Source organism: Bos indicus x Bos taurus, chromosome 9, assembly GCF_003369695.1.
Source record: "Bos indicus x Bos taurus breed Angus x Brahman F1 hybrid chromosome 9, Bos_hybrid_MaternalHap_v2.0, whole genome shotgun sequence".
Taxonomy (NCBI): Eukaryota; Metazoa; Chordata; class Mammalia; order Artiodactyla; family Bovidae; genus Bos; species Bos indicus x Bos taurus.
This window is the reverse complement of record NC_040084.1, coordinates 86,130,022-86,148,141: the sequence shown is the minus strand read 5'-3', so window position 1 is coordinate 86,148,141 and position 18,120 is coordinate 86,130,022. Positions and strand designations below refer to the sequence as shown.

Below are 18,120 nucleotides of genomic sequence, written 5' to 3'. Positions count from 1 at the left end.
TTTGTAGGCAAGCTTACTAAGCTCTAGAAGTTGATCTCTCATTCACTGTGTTACAATAGCAATCATGCTAGCAACATCACTCCTCAGTGATTATCTGTTATCTCAACAAATTTTGAAAGTTTAGAAACATCTACTGGATAATCCAGGGCTCCCCATGTGGCGCTAGTGGTAAAACCCGCCCTGCCAATGCAGGAGATGTAAGAGATGCGGGTTCAATCCCAAGGTCAGAGAGATCCTCTGAGGAGGGCATGGAACCCCATTCCAGTATTCTTGCCTGGAGAATCACATGGACAGAGAAGGCTGGAAGGCTATAGTCCATACGGACACAAAGAGTCTGATATGACTCAAGCAACTTAGCACGCATGCACTGGATAATCCCTATAACTTGTCTAAGTAGACAGACGACAAACCCAGATCAGTTTTTTTTTTTTTTTCCTCTTTTGATATTTTTACCCAGGATGCAGTTAAATTTTAGCACAGAATCGAATTCTAAATACAGGAACCTGAAATCCTCATACAACTACAGTCTGCCTATTTCCCTTAATGCCCAGACATATATTTCCAACAGGATATTCTTTTTGCCCAAGGCAAGGGGAACATCTGGTTTTGAAGAAGAGAGAAAAAAATGGGAAAGGCATGAGAATAAAATTGGAGAAAGAAATGAGTCCGTACAAGAAGGGTCCCCCTTTCCAGCCCACCTTTGATTATGAGTGCCCTATAGCACCATACGAAGCCAGCACTGCATCGTGCAATCATGCTGGATTCAGCTTACATCACTGGCAGGCCCGCTGCATACCTCTGAAATGGCCAGATGAAAGGATTCCTCTAGGTATGCATAATCAGTACATATCCTTTAAGCCAAAAAGGATGTATAAAACATGTTCCGTGCCCTTAAGGAATTACTATATAGTTGGGGAGATAAAAACATATACACACAGGCGACAGTTACAGTGCATAATAATGGTTATCATGGTATATGCTCTCCACTGTAATAGGAGAGTATTATAAGACCATAATTAACATTGTGGTGGTTTATAGTTTTGTACACTCTGATCTCTAACAGGAGCTCAAGGCTACCTTCATGGAGGAGGAGGAATCCTTAAGGTCATGCACTGCTCAAGGACAAAATTAGGCCATGGTGGCAAGGAATAAAGCTCTCAAGGTACTGTATAAAGGTTTTTAAAGCCATTTTCCACTTGGCTGTCTATCTTGGCCTCTTCCTGTTGTTGGCCTGCTTCACGTTGCTTTTTTCCTCCAACGTTCCATATAGCTAATGCAATAAGTAAATGGTTCCCAATTTCCCTTACTGAGGGAAAAAAGGCCAAGAGGGAGCCTGTCTATGGCTTCAGGGAAAGGCTACGGGGAAGAGTCCAGCTGGTTCTGCTCTGACCCCTGGTCTCGAGAAAATGGCTATCATTCCCTTTCTATGTCTTCTCACCGTCAGATAAGGGACAAGCTAAAAGGTCACCTTCAGGTGGTAAAAGCTCAAGGTCAAGATGAGCGTGTGAACCCGGAAGAGAGCTGCAGGCTGTCACTCATTCTGCCCTTCTCTAGGCTTTAGGTTTCAGGAGCAAAACAAAACCCTGTACCTCCACAGAGTCAAGCCAGCTCACCAGAGCAGCAGGCCACAGTGGGGTTCACTTGTTGAGGGAGGTCCTCTCAGGAGTCTGGGAAAAGAGGTTGGCAGTTCCCTGAGGACCTACAGCTTCGAGAAACAGGCCATCCCCATCTCTACCGATCAGTGACACAGCCAGCACCTTACAGCTTCCAAAGCATTTTCACAAGCAATATTTCCTTTCACAAAAATGTGAATGTGAAGAATACAGGGAAATCATTACTTCCATCTTATAAGTGAGAAAAACAAAACTCAGAAAGAATAGTTGGCTTTTGTCAGTTCTAAGAACTAGTAGGAACTGGAGCCTGGGTTTCTATTGGGATCTTCAAGCTCCTTGTTCTAAAGTGGTCACACAATAGAGTCTCCAGGTAGGGCAGCCACTACCCAGGTAGGGCAGGTAGGTGCAGGATTTAAGTAGAGCCCCGCAATATGGGTAGTCTAAACAGCAGCAATCCAGAGAATGATTTATAGACAGCAAAAGAGACACTGATGTATAGAATAGTCTTTTGGACTCTGTGGGAGAGGGAGAGGGAGAGGGAGAGGGAGAGGGAGAGGGAGAGGGAGAGGGTGGGATGATTTGGGAGAATGGCATTGAAACATGTATAATATCATATATGAAATGAATCACCAGTCCAGGTTCGATGCACGATACTGGATGCTTGGGGCTGGTACACTGGGACAACCAGAGGGATGGTATGGGGAGGGAGGAGGGAGGAGGGTTCAGGATGGGGAACACATGTATACCTGTGGCGGATTCATTTTGATATATGGCAAAACCAATACAACATTGTAAAGTTAAAAAATAAAATAAAATAAATTAATTAAAAAAAAGATAAGCATCAATAATGACTCAACTATCAATGAGAGTCAATAATTACTAAATGATGCTCTGATTGGGGGAAGAAGAATGTTCCTTTTCTATTATACATAAAATAAGACTGCTCTTCGTGGATTCAAGAACACAAACTCTGAAACATTAGGCTATCCCTTTAAGCAACCTTGTTCTTGTCCTAATCCATTATGGATTTGTCATCCATGAATTATATAAACTTTTATGAGGACTGATTTATAGTTTTGGCCTGCACTATCAATTGGGCAAATGAAATCCAGGGGTTCATTATCCTCCACAAAAAGCAGAATTTTCCTTCAGTTTTTATACTTTTATTTAAGATTTGCAGGACACTGTGTCTATTTATTTCAGATCAGAGATGTGTTTGAGGCCTTGATGAACAGTTTTGTGTTTACCTCAAACATATATTCCTTCTGGCTTTATAGATTTTGATCATTTTCCTGTGCTGATATCTTTGCAGAAATCCATTTAGTCTTTTCTTCCATCTTCCAAGATCATTCTAGTTGTTACTCTCTGGATGTTCTCCAGCTCAATTATGCCTCTTTTGCTCTTTGTTGACTAAAACTGCATATAATCTTCCAGGTATAGATAAATCATAGCTTGCTCATGGCACAGCTACAATCTCTGCTGGAGGACTGCCAACATTTTGATAGCCTCTTCGGAATGCAGTACTATACTGGGTGGCAGCTGACAAGTACACTGGGCCTAGTAGATATTCCTGTGGTTTAGCAATAGCCCTCAACCCTCATCCTCCCAAAAGATTAGAGTTACCTGCAAACTCAGAGATTTTTCTTGGCATTTCTTCTTCCAGGTTACCAGTAAAGATAAGACATCAAATATCGATAAAAAGTGCCTGTTTATACATGCAAATCTCTTTCTCTCTCCCCTCAGTTAAAGTAAAAGTGAATTAATTCAGTTCAACACATGTTTCTAAGTGCAAAATACCAAGTCACTAAGGGAACATGATTCTCATAAATAACCAGGAAATTAAAGATATTTCATTAACATGATAAAGAATATCTATCTTCAATGAAATGTCAACTAAAATTATACTTACTAATAAAACATTTGTAGCATTATCATTAAAATTTCAAGTAATACAAAAGATGTTTTTATAACCACTATTCATTGATTTGACAAATATTGAGTGCTACTATGTGCCAGGAATTTGCCGACAAAGGTCCGTCTAGTCAAAGCTATGGTTTTTCCAGTAGTCATGTACAGATGTGAGAATTAAACCATAAAGAAGGCTGAGCATGGAATAACTGAATCTTTCAAACTGCGGAGCTGGAGAAGACTCTTGAGAGTCACTTGGACTGCAAGGAGATCAAACCAGTCAATCCTAAAGGAAATCAATCCTGAGTATTCATTGGAAGGACTGTTGCTGAAGCTGAAGCCCTAATAATTTGGCCACCTAATGCAAAGAGCCAACTCACTGGAAAAGACCCTGATGCTGGGAAAGATTGAGGGCAGGAGGAGGAGGGGAAGACAGAAGATGAGATGGTTGGATGGCATCAGTGACTTGCTGGACACAAGTTTGAGGAGATAGTGAAGGACAGGGAAGCTTGGTGTGCTGCAGTCCATGGGTCACAAAGAGTTGGACATGACTGAGCGACTGAACAACAACAACAAAAATGCCAGGTACGTGTTATAAATGTGGATGACATGGTGATAACTGATACCCAGTGCCCCACCATTGACTTTATATTATTTAATATTATTCTGGATAATGTTATAAAACCTGAAACAGAATTAGAAAGGAAGAGATACAATGAATATTGTTCCTCTGTTAGGTGAATCTCTATTAAGAAAAAGAATGGAAAAAGTATTAAAATAAAAAGCTCAGATATGTGAGTATATATAATGCACAAAGTCAATAATTTTTCAGTATTCCACAGTTAATGTAAAATACAGTGAAAAAATATTTCATTCAAAATAACAACCAAAAAAAAGGTAAAATATCTTGGAATAATTTTTTGTAAGAAATGCAAAAGCTTTTTATGAAACTGAGGAATGTTATAACTAAGAACATTCAGAGAAGAATAAACAGCACCAACAAGTTCTTGCCCATTAAAAATATGAGAACAATGAGGAGGAAACAATAGAAAAGTTGGAAGTCCCAGTTGAGAAACTCTTCCAGATCATAGAGCAAAAATACAAAGAAAATAAAAATAAAAAGAACAAAGATAAGAAATATAACCAATTAGTCCTGGAGGTTCAACATCCAAATGAGAGGAGATCCAGAAAGACAAAAAGATAGAATGCAGAGGAAAAATCATCAGTGAAAAAAAGTCAAGCAAAGATCCCAGAACAGAATCAGTTTCCTGATCACAATGTCCACTGAGTATTGACAATAGTACCTGAAAAGTGACACATTCTAGGCACAAAATCACAAAATTTTAGAATACTAGGAATAAGAAGCTTCTATACGGACAGATGAGATTTCCATATGAAGGGTGAAGAATAAGTCTTCTCAACAGAAACACCATAAGCTAGAATAAGGTGGGAAAGGACCATTAACATTCAGAGGGGAAACGATTTTGATGCTCCCAGTCCCCTTGCAGCTGAGCAGTTCTGGCCAACTGACTACTCACAGAAGTAACATGGGTCATCTCCAGGATGAAGGCATGAGAAGTCTCACATATTCCCAGCTCCTCTCTCCAATGCCAGAGTGACATGAAGGTCCAACCTGAGATAGTATGAGCTGGTTGGACGGCCATAAGATGGAATGAGCTCCTGAAACGAGCTTCCCTGAGAACCAGTGGACCCACTGGTCTCACTAAGGGTCTTAATATAAGCAAAATATAAACTTATGTACCAACTGGATTTTGCATCACCCTAGCCCATCCCGGTTAATACAGATTCCCCATCAGGAATTTCATTCCATCAAACAATTAATCAAGGATAGAATAAAGACCATTTTCAGAAACGCAATATTTCAGAAAATTTCCATCCCATGCACCTTTTCTCAGTAGGCAGAGGAAAGGGAAAGATACATGTGGAAAGCAGAATAATGTCCCCCGCCTCCACTAAGGATGTCCACGTCCCAACCTCCAGAATCTGTGAATATGGTTTGTTATATCACACACACACAAAAAGAGAACTTTTGATGGGAAGATTACCCTGGGTTAATCAAGTGGACCCAGTTTAATCACGAGGGTCCCCATGAGCTGAAGAGGAAGTGGGGAGAGAGAGATCTCCGAGATCAGAAGATGCTATAATACTGGGTTTGAAGATGGAGAAAGGAGCCATGAGCCAAAAAATGCAGGTAGTCTCTAGAAGCTGGAGAAGGCAAGGAAATGGATTCTCTTCCAGAAGAGCCGTGCCAGCTCCTTGGTTTTAGTTCAGTGAGACTCATTTCAGACTTCCAGAACTATAAGGTGATACAAGCCACTAAGATTGTAGTTAAGTTGTCGTAGCAGGAAGGGGAAACTAACACAGCATAGGATGCAGGAAATGGGAGCGAACAGAAGAGAGTGAAGGGACTCCCAAGGCATATCCAAGTAGGAGGCTGAACATAACCAGCCCAGTGCGAACAGGTGAGTAGGCCCAGGAGAGACTTCTGCAACTCGACAGGGACAAAAGTCTAACATGTCTGGAGACACTGAGAGGATATTTATACAACTGGAGAAGAGTTTGAGGATACATTGGGGATCATAGGAAAGCATGAAAATGAGTGTACAAAACAAGACAATTAGTTGTTATAAAGAAAACACAAAGATGAACAGTAATGGAAACCTTATCGTAATGTCTTAGTGGCCGTTTTATTATTTCCTAGTGTCAGTAATAAAAGCAATGGGTACTGATTTAGCCCAAATAAAATACACCCTGTTCAGAGGACAGGAGATGAGAAGGATTTTGTGTGGTAGTGGCAGGTGGGCTCTGGTGAAAGAGCTAAATCCTTCTGTTCACAGGAGGATGTCAGTGGACAATGCCTAAAGCCAGGGAAAAGCAAGAAGTAACATAAGCAAATTATTCAGAAGTATGAAAACTAGCACTAAAGACTCAAAGGAGTTTAAAGTACTTGTTCTCAAGAGCAGAAAATAATGGGGAAGGGTGTAGTCAGGGTTCACTTTTTCACAATAAGCTAACGAGGTATTTGGTGCTTCAAACTCTGCATTATGTATGTACATAAAGTCACAAGGACTGGCAAACTATTGGCAACAGAAGGTACATGAGACTTTAATATTCTTAATATAATATAAAGACTGGACAGAACTGTGAAAAACTCTTCGTTATGGTTTGCCTCTGCGTGGTGGCACTATGGGTCATTATGTTTTCCTGCTACTCTATAATTTTCTGTACTTCCCAAATCACAACAAAATAGGAGCATGTATGATTTTTAAAACAACAACAACAAAAACTGATCAGATGGTCAAGGAGGAAATAAAACAAACAAGCAGAAAGAATTAGATAACTATATTGGGAACTGTTAAGATGATTAAGTTATTATAACTTTGAAAACCCCGAGGCCAGTTGTTAACCCTGCCAAAGAATGGTGGCATGGGTTTTCCTAATTTACTAAAGCAATTTCTAGATTAAATATGCTTTCCAACAACAATGAAGTTTTAAAATTTCATGCTTCATGTAAAGCCCTTCATTTTTTTAAAGGCAGCCCAAACCCAACAGCATGTTAAGTGTATGGTCATAACTGGTGCTGCTTTGGATAAAGTTTGGAGAACGTCTTCTCAGTGATAACTAGCCCTTGGGCCTTGGAGAGTGGGGTGGGGCAGATGCTAAAAGAACAATTACATAAATCACATATTTTTAAACCCATGGTTTTACAAAAAAAAAATTTTAACTAAAAAAAAAGTGGAAGATGTATTTAATAGTGCTAAACATTTGTTGAAGAAGAAATGGATTCATTATGTTCTTCTTGGGAAAGACAGAATACATTACATGCTCATAAAATTGATACATTTAGAAGTACTGTCTCTGAACTTGTATAAAGATCTCTGCGGAAGGTTGAAATCCCAAGAGGCCACTAGCTGTGCCAAAACTTCCACGTTGATGGTTGAGAGCTGGGATGAGTCCAAAGGAAGAGCGAAGCCAGAATACAGGTGACTTCAGGATAAGATTATGTAAGGCTGATTTTTTTAACCTTCTAAGCTATTGATTACTCATCTCAAACCAAATACCAAAGCATAAAGTTCTTTATAGCACACACTGAGCTCAGACACCCAGACTTATTCAAAAATATTCAAGTCATTAATTTTCCTATCGTTTGCAGTGATCAACGAAATGAGAGGGTGGAAGGGACACCTTCAAGGTCATGCTCATCAGAGTGAAACTGATTCCTAACTCCCTGCCTCATTCTGTCCTGCCAGTTCTCTCTTTCTCTAAACCTAATATATTTATCATGAATCATTAAACACAAACCTATTACCCAGTGCAATTGGTTCTTCCATAAAATGAAAAGCAGCTTTGCTTTCGTCGTTTTTTAAAAGGACATTGGGTAAAGTCAGGTGTGAACACAGAGAACGATATGGGCTTTAGGAAAAGTTAAATGGCCAGGGGATGGTGGAAGGCCTTGCTTGGAGTGCTGAACTAGCCCAGGGAATAAAAGAAGGGATAACAACAGGACCTGAAATTTTTTCAGGTTAGGAGATGGCATCTGGTATGCCAGCTGACATTTAATTAACTGCTTTCAAAAATCCAAAGAAAACAAGGTTGGGGGTTGGGAGCGAGGCTTACTCTACCTTACAGCAAAGTGAGCTACCAGAATTTTGAAAGGCTGTATAAAGGAAAGACCGAGAGTATTAAGGACCCAGTACTGGCAGCTTCCCTGTGTCTGGCATCATGCTGAGTGCTTTCCATTTGTCACATTTAAGCCTCATGGTTCAAAGAGGTGGATATATTACAACTATTTTCTTTTGAAGTAGAAAACGGAAGTTTAAAGAGGTAAAGTACTTCTCGTAGGGTAACTAGTTACACAGCCAGAATTTGAACCAAGGTCTGATGGCAAAATCCATGTTCCTCCTCCTAGTCACCAAGAGTGAATATGAAAGTCAGATGAGGATTGGCAAGTCGAAACTGTAATGTGTTTTGAACATACGGGGTGGGTACATTGGGTATATTGGGCATGGGTGTATTATTTGTCTCTCTAATTTTTTGTGTTTGTTTGGAATATTTCATCATGTAAGAATGACTCTCTAGATACTTCATTGTTCTTGCCTTAGATAATAATAAAAAGATATACGCTTGTGGGAGAATGCCAACTTTTTTTTTCCCTAATGGAAATCCAGATAATGTGGGTCTTTGAGCACATCTGACTCTACAGCAGGATGAAATGGGGGCCCTCTTCTCAAGAGCCATAGCTTCAGGAACCGTGGACACGGAAGCAGGCATACAAGGCGGGCCCAGCACACAGCCGTTTTGTGCCAGAGGGGTGTGTGCTTCTTGCAGACTTCACAGACAGAGGAAAACAAGGTGGATGGCCATGCCTACATCCTAAAAAAAACAGTTTTGAGGGTTTAGAGGAAAGAAACAAGAAATTGCTTTTCCTCTTGAATCTTAGCTCTACTCTTTCCAGTAAAAATTGATTGTGACCAAACGTACGTGAATATCAAGTTTAGCAATCCTGCCTCGGGGAAAAGGGGCGTTTTGGATGCAGAAACCCTCTCTAAGTTGATGGATGCTTGGGCAAGACACCTGCAAGTAACTGTACTCTCAGTATCTTCCAGAAGTCACTCACCTGCTATGATTACTAAATATGTGAGCTTTCCTTCATAGGCTCCAAGCAAGGAATGGAAAACATGGTTTCTTCACTAGAGAACATTAGAACACCTTCTTTCAGAAAATATATCTCTAATTTTAAAGGAGATATTGAAAGGGAAAAACCAAACCAAAACAAATATGCACTCCATCTTCCTAACTGGATTGTTGCTGATGTCCTTTTCAGAGAAAAATATAAAATGTATAAAAAGTATAAAATGATTTTTGAGTATTAAAAAGCACAATTTGAACAATAGATACAAATTTCAAATGAAATAAATTATGAAGAATATTGGGGACAATAAAATAGCAAAAGACAGAAGAATTATAAAGAAAAAGAAATTACCAAGAAAAGTGAAGCCGGATAGTTAGGGGAAAAGTGAATGTTGAAAAACACTGGAAAGTGCACTTAAATTATCCTAATGATAGATTTCTAAGGATAGTTTCAATGCTTATTAACTTAAACCAAATAATGCCTAACAGGGTATATAACACAACGCTATCCTGGTAATTGAAGGTATAAAACTCAGTCCATTTGAATATTTTCTAGGACTGCCATAACAGAATATCACAAATTAGGTAGCTTAATGCAAAAGAAGTTTATTCTCTCACAGTTCAGGAGGCCAGAAGTTGGAAATCAAGGTGTCAGTAGGGCTAACTTCTTTTTGAGGGCTCAGAGGGGAATGTGTTCCATGTCTCTCTCCTGGATTCTGGTGGTTGTCAGCAATCCTTGGTGTTACTTGACTCCAATCTTTGCCTCCATCATCACATGGCCTTCTTCCTGTTGGTCTCTGTCTCTATGTCCAAATTTCCTTCTTCTCCCAAGGACATCAGGCATATGGGATCTGTTGCTGTTCATTCGCTCAGTTGTGTCCAACTCTTTGCAACCCCATGGACCACAGCCCACCAGGCTTCCTATCCTTCACTATCTCCTGGAGTTTGCTCAAACTCATGTCCATTGAGTCAATGATGTCATCCCCAACCATCTCATCTTCTGTCGCCCCCTTCTCCTCGTGCCCTCAATTTTTCCCAGCATCAGGGTCTTTTCCAATGAGTCGGCTCTTCGCATCAGGTGGCCAAAGGACTGGAGTTTCAGCTTCAGCATCAGTCCCTCCAGTGAATATTCAGGGTTGATTTCCTTTAGGATTGACTGATTTGATCTCCTTGCTGTTCGAGTCTTCTCCAGCACCACAGTTCAAAAGCACCAGTTCTTTTGACTCTCAGCTTTCTTTATGGTCCAACTTTCATATCCATACATGACTACTGGAAAAACCATAACTTTGGCTATATGGGCCTTTGTCAGCAAAGTGATGTCTCAGCTTTTAAATACACTGTCTAGGTTTGTCATAGCTTTTAGGGCCCAGTATGACCTCATCTTAATGTTATGACATCTGCAAAGAGACTATTTCCAAAGAAGACTGAATTCCCAGATTCCTGTGGTTTGGACTACACCATGTCTTTTGAGGGACACAGGTCAATTCAGAACTGAATTTGTCATTCTTCACTCTTTTCCTCCTAGATAACTTTTTTCTACAATACAATTATGTCAGTGTGGTCTCCATCTCCTTAGTTGTCATTTTTTCACTCCTTCCTGTTAAAGCCAAGCTCCTCAAAGCAGTTTATAACTCAATTTTCCACACACCACTCCTCAAATCCCAGTAGCGAGCCCCACTCCCCCTCACCCTGTCTGTACCAGACTCTTTGACTTGGTTTGTTCTTCTTATTCCATTTTCAGGGCTCCCACTTGGAGGGAAGGTCAGGCAGAACCTCCTGGATTCATCCTTATCATACCACCTAGCCACCTACTTAATGTATTAGATTGGATCTGTGTGCTAGCCTGTCTTTCCCACTAGAGTCTAAACTCCTTGAGGGCAGGGACTGTACCTTCTGCAGCCCTATGGCCTCAGCACCTAGCAGAGTTCAACACAAATCTGGTGCACAGTACACGCCTGAATGAATGAATGGTTGTCTGCACAGGATCATTTAGACTAACGAATACATCCACCACAGAACCATGTGCTCTCATAGTCTTCAGTTCCTTGAAATCTTAAGACACAACTAGATTATATTAGTGAAGTCGCTCAGTCATGTCTGACTCTTTGTGACCCCATGGACTGTGGTCTGCCAGGCTCCTCCATCCATGAGATTTTCCAGGCAAGAATACTGGGGTGGGTTGCCATTTCCTTCTCCAGGAGATCTTCCCGACCCAGGGATTGAACCCGGGTCTCCTGCACTGTAGGCAGACACTTTACCATCTGAGCCACCAGGGAAGTCCTTATAATATGGCAGGGGATTATCTTCAGTTTTTATCATGTCTCCCTGAGTCCCAGCTCAAAGTAGTCACTCATTAATTAATTGATACTAAAGGGAAATCCTGATGCTGGGAAAGACTGAAGGCAGGAGGTGAAGGGGACGACAGAAGACGAGACGGTTGGATGGCATCACTGACTCAACGGACATGAGTTTGCACAAACTCCAGAAGATAGTGAAGGACAGGGAAGCCTGGCGTGCTGCAGCCCATGAGGTCACAAAGAGTCAGACATGACTGCACAACTGAACACCAACAATAAAGGGGAAATTAGGGCTTCCCGGGTGGCATTAGTGGAAAAGAATCCACCTGCCAATGTAGGAGATGCAAGACATGTGGGTTTGATCCCTGGGTTGGGAAGATCCCCCAGAGTAGGAAGTGGCAACCCACTCCAGTATTCTTGCCTGAAAGATTCTATGGACAGAGGAGCCTGGTGAGGTACAGTCCATAGGGTCAGAAAGAGTTGGACATGACTGAGTGACTGAGCACACAACGAGAAATTAGCTTCTAGCGGGGTGGGTAAGAACTAACCTTCATTGAGCAATTGTTCATTGACAGATATGGCACCCCACTCCAGTACTCTTGCCTGGAAAATCCCATGGACAGAGGAGCCTGGAAGGCTGCAGTCCATGGGGTCGCTGAGGGTCGGACACAACTGACGCGACTTAGTAGTAGTAGTAGTAGATACGGCTAAGTGCATATAAATGTCACCTCAATTAATACTACCACTTCTCATTTATTTGGAGATTTTACAGCATAACAAATTGTAAACCCTTTTCTAATGAAGCCATTTAAAAATAGAATCTCAAATACTAAATTAGCTAGCATATTACTTTACATATAAAAATAACATATATGCATTATATGTCAGAATACGTTTGTATACAAATGCAGATGTCAGTAATCTATCTTAAGTCTCAATAAACATTAGGATTTCCTGGAATCAGTTTTAGTGTTTTAGGTTTTGGGATTTTTTGTTTTTTGAGCAGTTCTAACTACTTGTATGGACTAATATTTCTTGATTTTAATTCTTTCTTAGAGGTGTTCCAAAGAAAATATACTTTTTCTTAAAAAAATAAAGAGAATAAAACTCACCCTACCTTGCAATTATCATATAATAGGTCCATATAATGTAATTATAATTAGATAATAATAATATATAGTATGTAATATAATGTAATTACCATATAATAGGATCTGCTAGCCTCTTTTAAAAATTTAAGACCCATTATGGAGTCTCAAATGATTTCTCTCCCTGTATCTTGAAACATTTTGCTAGTTCATCATCCTAAAACAATTACCAACCAATTATGCATCAATTATTCCCAAGTATGCTTTAAAAAGACTAAAGTAATAGAAAAAAATGGAAGATGATGGAATAGCTTAGAACTACACGCTGTCCAGCGATGATTGAAATGTTTTATTCTGTGTTGTTCACTACAGTAGTACTAGCCGCACATGGCTACAAAGAATGTGATATGTGACCAAGGCAACTGAAGACATGAATGTTTATTGTTTGAATTTTAATTAATTTAAATAGCTATATGAACCTAAGGGCTCCTGTACTGAACACTGCAGGCGTAGAACGATTCATTAAAGAAAATAGCTTGTCACTACTGCCTCACTCTTCATATTTTATTGTGCTGCCTAAAGTGTTGCATCATCTTTATGAAAGGTTTAGCAGAAGACTGGAAACACCATCTTTGTGGTTTGTTTTTAATATTCATTGAATAGAGCGGAGAATTCGGAATGTTTCATTCTCGCCTCTGATGACAAAGAGAAGGAAATCGATGGTTGGAGAGGTTTCCCAGGCATTAAAAAAAATCAGAAAAGAATGCTCAGAGTCAGAGCTCAGCACTCAAGACCCTGAAGATGCTGATGAAATTCAATTGATCATGAAAGTGAAACCTCAGACCATGAGTCTTCAGATGATGATATCCTACATTAATTCTTTCAAGCTAAAATGTCTATGAGGGACCAACATATTTCTAAGGACAAAAAGAAAATATGGTATTCCCATGCATTTGGTCATCAAGGGTAAGGACTTCATCAAACAATACTTGGGCTTTCCTGGTGGCTCGGACGGTAAAGAATCTGCCTGCAATGCAGGAGGCCCAGGTTCGACCCCTGGGTCAGGAAGATCCCCTAGAGAAAGGAATGGCAACCCATTCTACTATTCTTGCTGGAGAATTTCATGGACAGAAGAGCCTGGTGGGCTACAGCCCACAGGGTTGCAAAGAGTCAGACATGACTGAGCAATTAACACACACAAACGATATTTTGCAATAAGAACCTGGACCATCCTGAGGGGAGTTTAGGGGAGAATGGATACAAGTGTAGGTATGGCTGAGTCCCTTTGCTACTCACCTGACATTACTACAACATCATTAATCAACTATACCCCAATACAAAATAAAAGGCTTCAAAAAAAACCTAGACCATCCCATTTTGCTAAATGAACATGGGACAGTCTTTTTTCACCTTTTATAATGTCTGTATATCAAAATTCACTCTATATACAGTATGTACATGAGCAAATGCTGATGGCGGGTATGTATACAATGGTGATTGGAAGGAAAAAGAAGAAAAATATTGACTGGATTGATATTTTTAAAAGTTCCATTGGACCCAATAGTAAATGGTGATGACTATTTTTCTGGTGTACTGAGAGTTAAAGCTTGTTTATCATATTAGTTAAAATGCCAGAGAACTTATATATAATAAAAGGGTAAACCTCCAGAAATAAGGTCAAAAAAATTACTGTCTTTATATTAAATTAGTCATCTTGGAATGGTTAAAAGTGAACCCTGGAGCTACAGACACAGTCCTGGGCTGGAGTCCCAAGTCCAAGACTTGGTGCATCCCTCCGGCAAGTTTTTCAGCCTCCCTAAGATCCAGTTCCCTCATCTGCAAAATAAGGATTAAATAACTACTTCTTCTCCAGAGCTTTTTAAAGATTTTTTTTTCTAATGTGGACTGTTTAAGTCTTTTCTTGAATTTGTTACAATATTGGTTCCGTTTTATGCTTTGGTTTTGTGGCCACAAGGCATGTGGAATCTTAGCTCCCAATCAGGGATCGAACCCACAACCCCTGCATTGGAAGGTGAAGTCTTAACCACTGAACCTCCAGGGAAGTCCCCTCTCTAGATTTCTTTCTAATGTGTAATATTTTATTTACTGATTGATTCTTGGTTGTGCTGAGTCTCTTTGCTGTAAGGTTTTTTCTAGTTGTGGCAAGTGGGCGCTACTCTCTAGGTGCAGTGTGAGGGCTCCTCATTGCTGTGGCTTCTCCTGTTGCAGAGCATGGCTCTAGGACACACAGGCTATGGTAGCTGCGGCACGTGGGCTCAGGAGTTGTGGTTCCAGGCTCGAGAGCACAGGCTCAGTAGTTGCGGCACACAGGCTTAGCTGCTCCGCAGCATATGGGATCTTCCCAACCCAGGGATCAAACCTGCGTCTCCTGCATTGGCAGGTGGATTCTTTACCATGGAGCCACCAAGGAAGCCTGTAAGTTTTACAGAGACTAAACTTCCATGCAAAGTGCTTAGCCGAGTGCTTGGCACATAAGAAATGACAGACATCAGTGATGGATAGAGATTTTATTTTTCTTGAGTTGCTTAGATCAGCTCTCCTTATCTATCCGACTTGGGAACCCAACATATGTGAAATAATATCTGTCCTTTTTGCTACCTCCAGAATTTATCATTGCCAATGCCAGCAGCTCACAACACCTTTGGCGGGGTTGGTGGGGTGGAGGTGGTGGCATTCCCCCAGCCCCACCCAGTTTTTAGACTGAGCAAGCATCACTTCAATGAACTCAAATTTATACAAAAAATAAGGAAATGAGTTAAAAAACCTCCTAAAAATCTCACCATCCGGACTGAACATCTTATTCTCCCAGGTTTCTCTCTGTGTACACACGACGTATGCAAACAAGTTTAAGATGTGGGATCACACTGCACTGTTGTGTCACACCTGATTTTGTACTCAAAAGTATCTTTCTAGTTCATTCAACAGAAACCTCCCTGTTCAGTCTCAGTAGGGCTCTAACCTTCAACCACTAAATTCTGTGTACACACAAAGCGGTCGTAAAAAGCAGTCGACAAAAGAAAACATTAACATCTGCCTTTGAATAATGACTTAGATCAAAAACTGGGAGGTTAAAGTGGATTTGAAAAACAAGTAAAAGTCAGAGGCATTTGGTTCTTTTCTATGAAAAAACTGGAGAGAATGAAGCCCTGGGCCCTGGATGAGCCATGTGGCACACACCCCAATTCCTAAATGGTAATTACTTGTGGAATGCGAAACTTGTGGAACTGAACTTGCAATAAAATGAGAACTCGCCTGTAAACCTCAGTCCATTTTCAGGGTTTCAAAATCCTACTTTATCTAGATCACACCTCTTTTAGTCTTGGCATCAAAAAGTTATTTCTGAGTGCTAAACAAATATGAAAACTGTGCATCTGGACTCAGTTGTGCTTCCTACTGACAGACTGGGGGTTCACTCTGGAGGCCACACGTGTGTGAGTCCTTATTCCCTGATACCACCATGTCCCTGAATATACCAGTGGTCTGCAGACTTAAATAACCAAGGCCTCACCTCGGGGGACACTCAAGGGACCCTTATCTGAAACTCTGACCTCATCACTTCTGGGGTTCATTTCCACTCTGCCAGAGGTAATAAGCACGGATGAAAAGATGTTAATGTACCAATATTATTTTTACTCATTTTTATTATTTTGGCTACTGCTTAGAAAGTGAAGAGGGTTTTTGCTACTCCACTCCTAGATAATGAAAATACAGTTATAGTGAAAGAATCTGTATTATATAATCTCTGCTGTATTACCTATAATCTCTGCTGGCTGAAAGAAATCATACTCCCAATTTTAAAACTTGAGTGGAGTTTATAAAACTGGATTTATTCTGAAAGTGACCTAAAATGATCTGATATGACTTGTGCATCATGGTTAAGTCTTAGTTGGGAGTGGCAGAAGAGAGAGAGGTGAAGATTAGTAGGAGGTGGAGAATGCAGAGCCAGGGAAAGCCCTTTGGGATCAAGGGGCGAGAGCCCAGCAAATACAGAATCCAGGCACCACCAGACTAGCAAAGAAGTAGGTAAGATGGCCAACTTGGCAAGAGCAAGGCCCCTAGACAGGCTAAAGGAATAGTTCCAGGTGAGTCACCAAGGACTGAGCTCCAGAAGGTAAGTTTATGGAAAGTGGGCCTGTGTCTTCTGACCAAGTAAAATCCTGTTTATCAGACCTGGAACCCAAAGTAATGGCCTGACATGCCACTAACAGCTAATAGACCCCACATGCTGAGTCACCTAGCCCCTTTCCCTGCAGAGCAGAGGGAGCTGGGGGTGGGGAAGGCTCACTTGGCCCAACTTAGGAGAGAAACACAGTTAGGGGTGAAGGAACCTAGCAGGCTGTCCACACCATCCTTCCCCACTCCCACTTATTTTCCCTCCGGGATAGGTTATTGACCAAAGAAAATATGTTTTCACCACAAGAAAGGTTACAATGGTGAGTCATCATTATTAATTAATAGCCTTTACGCAAGAAGCCATGCCATTCTCTCTAGGCTATTGGCAGTAAAAAATAACACAGAAAGTGTCCAGGGAACCGATTTTCTTGATATTCATGGTTTTAGAGCAGTGGATCTCAAACGTGGTCCCAAGACGTGCAGTATTCACCATCGCTCAGGAGCTGGTTAAAGATGCAAATTCTCCCATCCCACCCTGGACCTACTGCATCAGACACTTAGGGGTATGGGCCTGGAAATCCGTGTTTGAACAAGCCTCCAGGAAATCCTGATGCAAGCTAAAGTTTGAGAATACTGGCCGAGTGGAAAGAACCTGGGATGGGAGCCAGGAGACCTAATTCAGATTCCAGCTCTGGATCCCGTGGTCCAGTTCAGTGAAAATTAATGAATAGTCAGGATGCGCCTCTCCGTGCATCGAGGCTAAACCCAAGGATGTGAGGATACTGAGATGAGCTAGATGCACTCCTTATCCTAGATGGTGTCTAATCCTCTATATTCCTTTGTTTCTCCAGGGTAGGAATGGCCTTGTCGTTGTTCTTGTTTTGTTTCCTATCTGTATTCCTAGTGCCTGCAGCATCACAGGCATTCAGTATATATGCAGTGGACCAAGTGATACACCACTCACCACTGCGATAAATTTCACTGTACCATTCATCAATAATCTTAATGCTATTCTAGTCTAGTTAACACTAGCTACCGTTTATTTAACATTTATCACATGCTAGGTGCTGAGGGCTTGTCATATATCAACTCGTTCAGTCTTTTTAGATGCCCTTACTGTGGGTCATATTTTTAACCCACTTTGCACATCAAAAAAATTGAGGCTTGACATATCAAGTTATCTGTTCAATGTCATATGCTGATAGCAGTAGAACTCTATCTAGAGTTCTACCAACTCTAGAAATACCTTATTCCAAAGCTCGTGGTCTTAAACATGGTAGAGTTCTTCTTTAGATCCCATAAATTCAAAAACCAGTTTTATAGTACATTTCCAGCCTCTAAGGTGAGTGCTTGATTTTCTCACTATGTCCTTACAACTGCACTTTGGTGATATCACCTTAAGTGGTCAAAGAGCATCTATATTTTTCT

At 40.8% G+C, this 18,120-nt stretch overlaps 1 protein-coding gene across 2 annotated transcripts in view; it reads right to left on the bottom strand.

Moving 5' to 3' along the window:
- UST (uronyl 2-sulfotransferase) overlaps positions 1 to 18,120 on the bottom strand; it is a 317,706-nt gene that overhangs the window by 163,070 nt on the left and 136,516 nt on the right. The window lies entirely within an intron of this gene.